Source organism: Tasmannia lanceolata, unplaced genomic scaffold (assembly GCF_043159265.1).
Source record: "Tasmannia lanceolata isolate RefF3 unplaced genomic scaffold, GAP_Taslan_0.1 ptg000006l, whole genome shotgun sequence".
Taxonomy (NCBI): Eukaryota; Viridiplantae; Streptophyta; class Magnoliopsida; order Canellales; family Winteraceae; genus Tasmannia; species Tasmannia lanceolata.
Window position 1 is genome coordinate 26426228 of NW_027518683.1, and position 10320 is coordinate 26436547.

Here is a 10320-nt window from a genome sequence, read left to right on the forward strand (position 1 = left end):
AGTAAAAAATCCAATTCGATTTAGAGTAGTTTTTCCAACCATTTTTTCAATCAATTTAGACTTTTAGATTTTGGTTCTCTAATTAAATTAGATAGGTAACTAATAAAATTCCTTTGGATATTGATTCACTTCGCCTAAATATCAGAATTAAAGTTGTAATCGTTTCTTTATTGTCTTCGATCTTTGTCTATTTAGTTTATAAATTTAAATATATTGTTGGATCCGAGGTTGTAGTCCATGGAAATCATTAGTCCATTCCAGGCAACAATATATCATAAGTTTATTTTCTAAGTAGCATAAAGGTAGAAATTGCAATAAGCACTTCCCTGAGTTCGACCCGTATTTACACGATCCGTGCACTTGCAGTTATTTATAATATCACAATCAAGTTTTTGGCGCCGCTGCCGGGGAAGAGTGTGATTACTTTGATTCTTATTTTATTCGAAGTGATTTTTAGTTAATTAGTTTAAATTAATTGTTTGTTTACATTGGTTTTTGGCTACTTCTTTTTCTAACTTGGATATTTTCTGTGTATGAGTGTAGGTTGGGTGCGCAACTCAGTCAACCGCTTGGAGAGAGTAATCCGATTAGAAACAGAGACGAACATTCAACCAATTCCAATTGCCATGGCGGAAGAGGAAATTCCCAAATCCTTCGCGATCATTTCTATCTTGCCCGAATAGCACAACCTTCTTGTATTCGATTGCCAACTGCTAAGGGCAATAATTTTGAGTTAAAATCGCAATTTATTACTATGATTCCTAATTTTCACGGGCTTCGTTCTGAGGATGCCTACTTATTTTTACGAGAGTTTGAAGAGGTATGTGCTCTAATTAAATTACAACAACTCATGGATGATGCAGTGAAGTTGCGGTTCGTTACCTTCTCACTCAAGGAGGGAGCCGAAAAATGGCTTTACGGTTTGCCCACAAACTCCATCACCACTTGGGAGGAGTTTACAGTAGCGTTTTTTAAAAAGTTCTCTCCTTCACATAAAACTAATAAATTAAGAAACGAAATTCTTCAATTTAGGCAAAAACCCCATGAGTCGTTTTCAAAATTTATGGAGAGATTCAAAGATCTACTCCAAGAATGCCCTCACCACTGCTTAGATACTTAGCACCTGTACCAAATCATATATGAGGGCATTGATTTTCAAACCAAACAACTTTTAGAGTCCATGTGCCCTACAGGATTCACGTCCTACGCAGATGAAAATCAAGCTTGGAAGTTCTTGCTTGAGTTGACGGAAAAGACCTGTGAGTGGGAATCCTCTCAAGAAAGTGATAGGGCCACATCAAGCAAGGGATTCTTTTTTTAGGATACCGTGGCCAAGGAGGCCCAATTGGATAGTCTTATCAAAAGGCTTGAGGGGAGAGTTGTAAAGGGACCCGCACGAGTAAATCAAATCACACAAAGTGTCCCTATGTGCAATTGGTGCCAATCTCCTGACCATGTCATGGAAGAGTGTCCCAATTTTTTCAAAGTTTGGTAATCCTACTGAAAATGCAAGTGCTTTGTTTTCAAATAATCCTTATAGGAACACTTACAATCCAGGATGGAGAAATCACCCCAATTTGTCTTTGAGCCAAGGAAGCTACCAAGGTGGGCCATCCAATTTCCAAGGTCAAGGCCAATTCGGCCAACCTAGGCTCACTTTCCCTCCTACTTATGCTCGGCCACCCCTAGCCACACCCCCAACCTTTCAAAACCCAATTTTAAATAATGTTTCAAATCAGCAACCACCGGATTTTCAAAAAGAAGGGGAATCGGCCTGAATAGCTTCTTTAGAAAAGAGCATAGAACTTCTCACAAGTACCTTCATGACAAGCTAACACAAAATGGAGAAGCAAATCTCCCAACTTGCCATGGCTTTGCATGAGAAGGAAAATGGGAAGATGTCAAGGCAACCCGTTCCTAATCCAAGGAACTTGAATATGAATATAAATGTAAATCCACAGGTATCGCCAAGTCAATTGAATTCCATTCAACCAATTCCGCCGCCGCAAGAGCCCTCCAACCAATGCAATGCCGTATATGCTTTAAGGAGCGTTCGAGATTATCACAAGGAAGAGATCAGATCCGAACCCTCTATAGATCCTCAAGAGACACCCAAAGAGGTAATTAAAGAGTCCCCTCCCACAGGTTTGACTGTGGAACCCGAAAAGGTAAGTGAAGAGCACGTAGTTTCACCACGTGAAAAAGAATATGTGCCAAAGGCTCATTTTCCAAGGAGACTTGCTAATAATAAGGTGGATGCCATGGATGAAATTTTAAATGTGTTTAAACAAGTGCAAATTAATATTCCTTTGTTAGATGCGATTTCATAGGTTCCTACTTACGCCAAAGTTTTGAAAGACTTGTGCACTCAAAAGCGCACAACTAATGTGCTCAAGAAGGCTTTCTTGGCTACAAACATAAGTTTCATCTTATCTCAACAAATGGTGGCTAAGTATAAGGACCTGGGATGTCCTACTATTTCTTGCATTATTGGTAACACTAAAATTGAACATGCTCTTTTGGATTTGGGTGCAAGTGTCAATCTCTTGCTGTAGACACCCCATTTTGACCGAACCCTTTCACGTTTTGTTTTAAATAATTGCCCTAATAAACTAGTGTTCTGAGGTCCCAAATTGTGCCCTGGGTTAGCTTAGGGCCCCACCAAGGTCCCTGAAAATTTTTGTCAAGATCCGTGCGCGTCTGCCTAGTAAACAAGCTAAGACGATGTCGTGAGGCAAGTTCAGAAGGGTGGCGATTTAGCCAGAATCAGGGGTGCGCTGGATCCTGGAAAACCAGTTCAAATTTGCCATTATGGGCTGTCTAGGAGGATATAGGGGTACGAAGATTAGTGTACAACATAATTGAGGGGTGCATTATCCGAGGCCAGGGCATTTTTGTAAATAGCTAAGATGCCTTTCTTCCCCTTCAAGTCACCATTAGACCCTAATCTAGATTACTAAGGGGTTAGGGGCTAAGATTAGTTGGAAGGCATCTTAGGGAGCTTCCTTGGAAGCTTCCTAGATATTTTTAGGGTTTTGATCCTGGCCATTCAATGTCAGAGGCGAAATGAAGGGTTGGGATTTGTGGAGAGAAGAAAAATATTCCCCCCCCATGTTTTCTGTTTAGGCCCCCTGCTAGTATAAAAAATGGTCACAAATTCACCATATGGGGGCTGTTCAAGGGTGAAGTAGGGAGGTCAAATTCATCATCTTTTTTTAATAAAAACCCATCAAACTAGGGTTTGCGGGAGAGGCTGTTTTTTTTCTTTGAAGAGAGAAAGAGAGGAGAAAGAGGCAGAGAAATCCCTAATATCCAAATCCATCGTCTCCATCACCCTTATCCACCGGCCACCTCTTCTTCTCCACCCAAACCCATCCCCATCAAGCTCTTCTCATTTATCCAAACCCAGTTCTATCTTCCATCCCATCCCTGCAATCTACAGCCGCCATTTTCTCCGGCCATTACAAGCTCAGCTCCGTTCCCATCTAGAAGAAATCACAAAAAAAAAGAGAAGAAGATTTAGATAAAAAAAAAATCATTTGCAAAGAAGATACAGAGAGGGAGAGCCCATTTTCTTGAAAAAAAGAGATTTGCAGAGAGAGAGAGGAAGAGAAAACAGAGAAGCAGAGAGAGGGATTTTGGCCGGCCTTCTTCTCCGACATCAACACCGGCCGGACTCATCTTCCCACCACCGGTCAACACCACCACCTCAAACCCATTCTCCTTCTTCCTCTTCTTTTATTTCTCAAAACCCACATCCCAAACCCACACCCACCATTTTCCCCACCATCTTCTTCTTCGGCCTTATTTTCGGCCGGAATCCGGCAAACCCTTCTCCGATTACCACCACCTCCACCTCCGGCAAACCCCACCGGAATCCGTGAACACACTCCCAAACCCATCTCCTCTTCTCTGCAAAATCCACCCCAAACCCTTTTCATTTTTCCCTACGATCTGCTGCCACCAACACCAACAACCACCACCAATCGGCCACTCTTTTCTTCTTCTTTTTCTTCTTACAACCTCCTCCACCTCCAATCGGATTGTCGACCATCCAACCCTACAACCACCTACCACCATTAACTCCGGCCGTGCTCCGGTCAAACCCCGGTCAACCTCCAAAACCTTCCACCGTTTTCCACCATCATACCCCCCCATCTCCTTCATCCCTACAGCCATTCTCCACCCCAATCTCCACCACTACCATCAACCCATTTCCGGCAGACCCCATTTCTCCAGCCATCTCCGTCCACCCTCAACTAATCCCATTTCAACCCCATTTCCCCATTAAAATCTCCACTAAACCCATTCTATTTCCACCATTTTTATACCCCCAAACCCCCCATTATCCCCTTCATCAGCCACTCCTTCCTTTATTTTAAAAATCCAAAACTCATAGCTACAACTCCGGTCAATACCCCACCCCAAGCCCACTTCGTTTTTCCCCACCATCAACCGTCCTTATCCTTCATTAGACTATAGGTTTAAGTCATTTTTGGGTCGGACCTATTTGTAATCAAGCTAGATCCGAAAGTTGTTGAAGTAGAGCTCGGTTCTCTTCTCCTCGGATCTCATCGGCCGTGATATCTTTCCCTTCTTGATAATTTTGGTGGCAACTCAGGTGACATCCCTAACCCTTGAATTGCAGAAATTTGCATGGCTAATTACCCTGTTTTCCGACATTATGGTACGAATCCGTGGATTTGATGTTAATTTGATTCTTTTGATATTACCTTAGTTTTGGTTTTAATCCTGAATTGAACTCCAATGCTAACTGGTTTAATTAGTTTCACCCCATGTCATGGGTATAATAAGTATATGAATCATTTGGGGTATATATATATATTTCTTTGCATCTGAAGCGTCTATGGTCGTCATGAGATTGGATGTTTCTATACATTTGTTGATTTGTTTCTTTGATAAGTAAACTGCTTGTCCTCATCTTTTGATCGGAAAATGATATGTGGTGAATAGACGGTGAGACTCAAAATCCGAGGTCTTTCAAGTTTGTTATTTTGCTCATCTCTATAAATCTGACCGCATTTCCCTTGTCAATTACATATGGCGAGCATCTGGCTGATGGTTTGAATTACAGGGTATTGTTTAACGTGATTCAGTAGCCTTTGGTCCGCATTCTGATCTTCTTGTTTGGGTATCTGAATGAAGGTTTAGATCAGGAAATGAGTTTCATTCTGCTGAATGGGATTTATACATCTGAAAATGCATAACATGGTAAAAATTTCTTTTGAAGGAGGTAGTCGTTTAGGTGTTTGATGGAACATGATTGTTGTTATGTGAGGCCTGTTCAAGTAACTTTCTCTAATTTAAAAATATTTGGAACCCATGCAATGCTTCTATCATCTCCAAAATATTCTTTGCTCAGCAATCTACTGTGAGGCATGCTAAATATATTGTAAAATACAAATGCCTGAGCCACAGTTCTTGAATCCTTTAATATGATTTGCTTTTAAAGTAATACATATTTTGCTTTGGTACCTCATATTGGTTCTTTTGAGATACTTAAGAGGAAGAACATTGGCTTCATCTCCCTTGATTATTAATCATAGACGTGTTTGCCTCCTAATCGATGTTAACATCTCTGTGTGCGGCTCAATGTGTATTATTCCAAAGCATGATCTCCATTACCAAAGCTTGATTTTCTATATTGGCAGACATGTTGGGTTTCAATGTAGGCCAACTTTTCCTTTTCAATTTGCCTCTCATATATAGTTCAATGTTTTTGGGTAGAATATTAGAGGGCATGCTTACATAACTTCTTTCGGGGAAGCATTTTTTGTTCAAAGAAAATTACTATAGTATTGTAGAGTAATGTGGGGAACTTGAAATTTGTGTCCAATTATGCTTGTTTGCTAAGTAAAGAGCTTCTAAGTATCTTTCGGTCTAGAACAGGATAAACATTAAAATAATTCCTTGACATCCTTGGGTTCATACATGTTGTGAAGCATTTAGCTGGAATTAGGGCTGCTCGAAGGATGATTGTTTAATCCTTTAGATGATCAATTGAATGCTATGCATATTTGACTTGCTAGCTTTAATCTGTCCCATGTGTGTTACAAATGTAAGCAGTTTAAAGTGATGATCTGTTCATAATGGTACTTCTATTATTTCTTTCAGCTTGATTGTCAATATCAAGAAAATGCAGATAATGAGTCTTTGCTTTATGACCTTAAATCTTGAATGGGCCCTTTCATTGAAGGAGTAGGGTCAGTACAACCACAACACTGTCTTGCTCTACTTCTATTTGTTCTAGGACGAATAATGTTAAGCGGGTTATGGCACTAATGTCATATAAAGGGTTGTTGATGTCAGGCCTCTATTCTTCGATCCTATTCTAATGTTTTCTCAGCATGGTTCGGATGTTCTAGGGCGAATAATGTTAAGCGGGTTATGGCACTAATGTCATATAAAGGGTTGTTGATGTCAGGCCTCTATTCTTCGATCATATTCTAATGTTTTCTCAGCATGGTTCGGACGAGCATGATCATTCTTTTCTTCATGATTCCGGGGCGATGAAGGCGCTAGCCCAAGCCCATCCTTAGGGGACTTGCTTAGTCCAAGTAGCATACCCCTCCTTTGTATATAGGAGACTTGCCCAGTCTCATCCTTTGTTTACGTCATTTGTGTCTCGGAGACAAGCATTGTCTCATATAGAGAGTTTCCCCTTTAGGAGGCTTACCTAGCCTCATGTTAGAGTGGTCTCCTCTTTTAGAGCGAGTCTTTGTCTTGGTAGTGTTATTAGAGAGTCTCTGACTCATTTATACTCCCTCCCTAGTGTTATTAGTTAGGAGTATTTCCATTTGAGACTAACTCAGTCATGTAGAGCCTTCCCTGCTTGAGATCTTAGATTGTTTTCTCTGTTCTTGGGGCACTAACTTTCTTGTTGTGGATTGTCTCTTTGAGATGCTAGTTGCTTGTTCGGGGTTTCCACTTTATCTTTAGGGCTTTGCCCTAGTTTGTGGTGTTACTTGCGTGTTTCCTTTAAGAGTGAAAACATTTAAAGGTCCGAAGCATTGGAAAAGCTTTAAAATCTAAAAACATAAGAAATTTGAAATTCAAAAACATTTGAAAATTTTAAAAATATCAAAAACATTTGAAAAACTTTAAAACCATTAAATCATTTGAAGTGTTATGTTTTAGTTAGGAGAGTTCGTTTCGAACTACGTTGGCTTGATCCTCTTCCACGAGGTACGTAGTGCAGCTTGGGATCTTCATCCCAAGTCCAGCCAAACTTTGTAAATAAATCATTTAACCCATTTTCTTCAAAAGTTTATTTTCAACAAGATCTTCCTCTAGAGTTAGGAGTTTGTCCTAGATAAAGAGTTTTAGAGTTATGAGTTTGTCTTTGATGTGTTGTGTGATTTGTTTGTGTTTGAGTTTGAGTTAGGGGTTTGTTGTGCCTCCGTTCGGTCAGTTAGCGATTCACATCGCCGACTGATGACTAGGTCTAAGATGCGTTAGTGATCCCATTGTTTTCCTAGGACGCACAGCCTAGTTACACATAGGTTGTAGGAACCACCTGCATTAGCATAGGGCTAACCTGCATTCAGTTATGGCATATAGGGTGTCATAAAATCTACAATTCACTGGAATTTAAATAATCGTACAAGAAGCTTTAAGAACTAGTCTGGTCTTTTAGATCGAGTTTAAGATAGAGGTCTAGGTGTCTTAGGCATCATAGTTTAGAATAGGCGCGAAGAACTACGTTGCCTTGATTCTCGTGGAGGCGGAGATACATAGGCTTCTTTGGATGAATACCAGACCATCCGAGGACTCGGGCTAAATCGTTTAGAGTCTTAGGATTAGTTATGTTGTGTGTTGTGTTATGTTCTCTTACTTTCTGGTACTGATCCTATACCTTTAGCTGTAGCTTGTATGTGTTTGTCCATCAGAACTTAGACACCAGTTAGGTATGTCACTCATAACCTAGCAATATTTAGGTGGCACCTCTTTCATTTATTTTTGTGTGCTTATTATTTCTATTCTCAGGAAATGCATGCTTAGATAGATGGCTCCTGAGGATTGTTCCCATTTCACATGATTTTTGCCCAAAACTCTTCGAGGTTGATAATAAATGGCATAAGAGACCAAGTGTTCGCACTCGGGCGAATTGGGGGCGCTCTTCAGACCTTCTCCATTCGTCATCAGGCACGGACCTTTTGTATCTCTGGTTATCCATTGCAAACAGAGCATTTGTTTTGGTTCCATGGCGCATCCATGGATGGTGACTCTGAGTTATTTCTAGATATATCTTGGTTTCAAGCCCTGGCTCCGGATCAGGATGTATCTCTTTCCTTTTATATATTGCTACTCATGCTATGCTGTGAGGGTGGCAACAGTTTCGAGAGTTCCTTGGTAGAGCTCTCCTTCACGTTGTGGAGATCTAGAGGGTGTTAGGGACTCGTTCCCTCACCGTCCTCGGATCAGGGTCCACACTTGCCTTTTTCTGTATTTAAATAATGAGGACTAGGAGACCTCAAACCAACCACCGTCACTCTCCAATTGGCGGATAGATCAATTAAGACACCCAAATGGATGGTTGAGGATGTTTTAGTAAAAGTAGGAGACTTTCTATTTCCAGCAGATTTTATTGTTTTAGATACAGAGTACGTTGCTAATATCAAGGATCAAATTCCTATCATTCTTGGTGGTCATTTCCTTGCTACTAGCAACGCTTTAATTAATTGTAGGAATGGCCTAACAAAACTCTCATTTGGTAATACATCAGTAGATTTCAATATTTTTCGATTAGGTAAGCAACCCAATTTTCATGAAGAAATTAATATGTTGCATTCATTTCTTAAAGATATTATTACTAATTTTGAAATCGATTTTGGTGCAGGTTTCCAAGAATGCTTGGATGAACTAGAAGATGATGGAGATGATTTCTTTTCCAAAGCTTTTGCCATCCAAAAAGTTGAGCCTGTGGGACCATTAGCAACATCTCTTCCAAAGCCGTCGATTGAAGAGGCCCCACAGCTGGAGTTGAAGCCTTTGCCTTCTACTTTACGTTATACTTTTTTTTGTGATAATTGTACTTTGCGTGTAATAATTGGTGCGGACTGTAAGCCAAAGGGTTCCCATGGGTTCAATCATTCACCTTTACCTTCTTATTTTGATGCTAGCAAACCCAAATTGATTAGTATTTATGGACTAATGTGTTGCCTCGAAGTGTTGTGCCTTATACAGGAATTTCATATGTCATATCGCCATTACACAACTCATCACAACACATGGCTTGAGGATCAACATGCACAAAGGAACCAAGATGAGCTTGCACATACGTTGAAGACATTATCATTGGAGGATGTTCAAGTTTAGAAGCTCAAGTTGAAAATCCCACAAGTTGCCTAACAAAGTGCCAGAGAAGCTTGGAGTTGAACTAGCATTGGTGGCATCCTCATGTACCATTCAACATGACTCAAAAAATGGAGGAAGTCCCATGTTCCGAAGCAAGTTGAAGAGTTCACTCGCAAGTTCAAGATGTCCAAGAAAGTGCGGAGGAGCCAAGCAATCCAAGAAGAGTCAAGGTTACATCATTTTTAGATTGTATTGGAGTCTTCTTGTTTTAAATGTATATTTGCACTTCTAAAGGTTTTCAAAATGGTTTTCTTAAAACAAATTTGTTATCTTTAGAAACCATCCACACTCCCCAAAAAGTGTTTGAAAATCTTGAACAAAAGCCCAAAGACCATGGCCCAAAGTCCCTAAGATTTTAACTTTAAAATGGAATTTTAAACAGGGTCGGTCGACCGGGGTTCCTCGGGCGACCGCGGCAAGATGGCTGGAAATCCAGTACTTGTCAAAACATAGTAGGTCGGTCGATTGGGACCTCCCGGGCGACCGCGGATGTGTTTCTGGAAGTCCAGAAACAATCCAGCATGGTCGGGCTGGTCGACCGCGGATAGGAACCTGGACAAAAATAAAAATGTCCAGATTGCTCTCGGCGGGCGACCGCTATATACCCGGTCGACCGCGGTGATAAGAAATTCAAAAAGAAAAGAAAAAAAGAGAGCGCCCGATAGGGCGGGCGACCGCGACACCTCGGTCGACCACGTCAGTATCGAAAAGTAGCCGTTGAGGCTCAAACGGCTAGTTCTTTTTTAGCCCGTTATTTACGATTTTGCTCCCAAACGGTCATATCTTTGTATGGGCTATTTATACCCTATCCATGACTAACTAAATAACCTTTTGGCAAATCATTTTCAAATCCTTTGAGCCTAAACTTGCAAATCTAAGGTTCTTTAGTTTTATCCTCTTTATGCTTTGATTTGTGCATTTTCATTTATCAAGAGGATCTCC

The 10320-nt window shown here is 40.6% G+C and overlaps 1 non-coding gene across 1 annotated transcript; it reads right to left on the minus strand.

Annotated features, from left to right (window-relative positions):
- Positions 1–1003: 1003 nt before the first annotated feature.
- LOC143880515 (small nucleolar RNA R71) lies at positions 1004–1110 on the minus strand. The gene has a single exon (XR_013251739.1). It is a non-coding gene; the product is annotated as a small nucleolar RNA R71 (small nucleolar RNA).
- Between the last annotated feature and the right edge of the window lie 9210 nt (positions 1111–10320).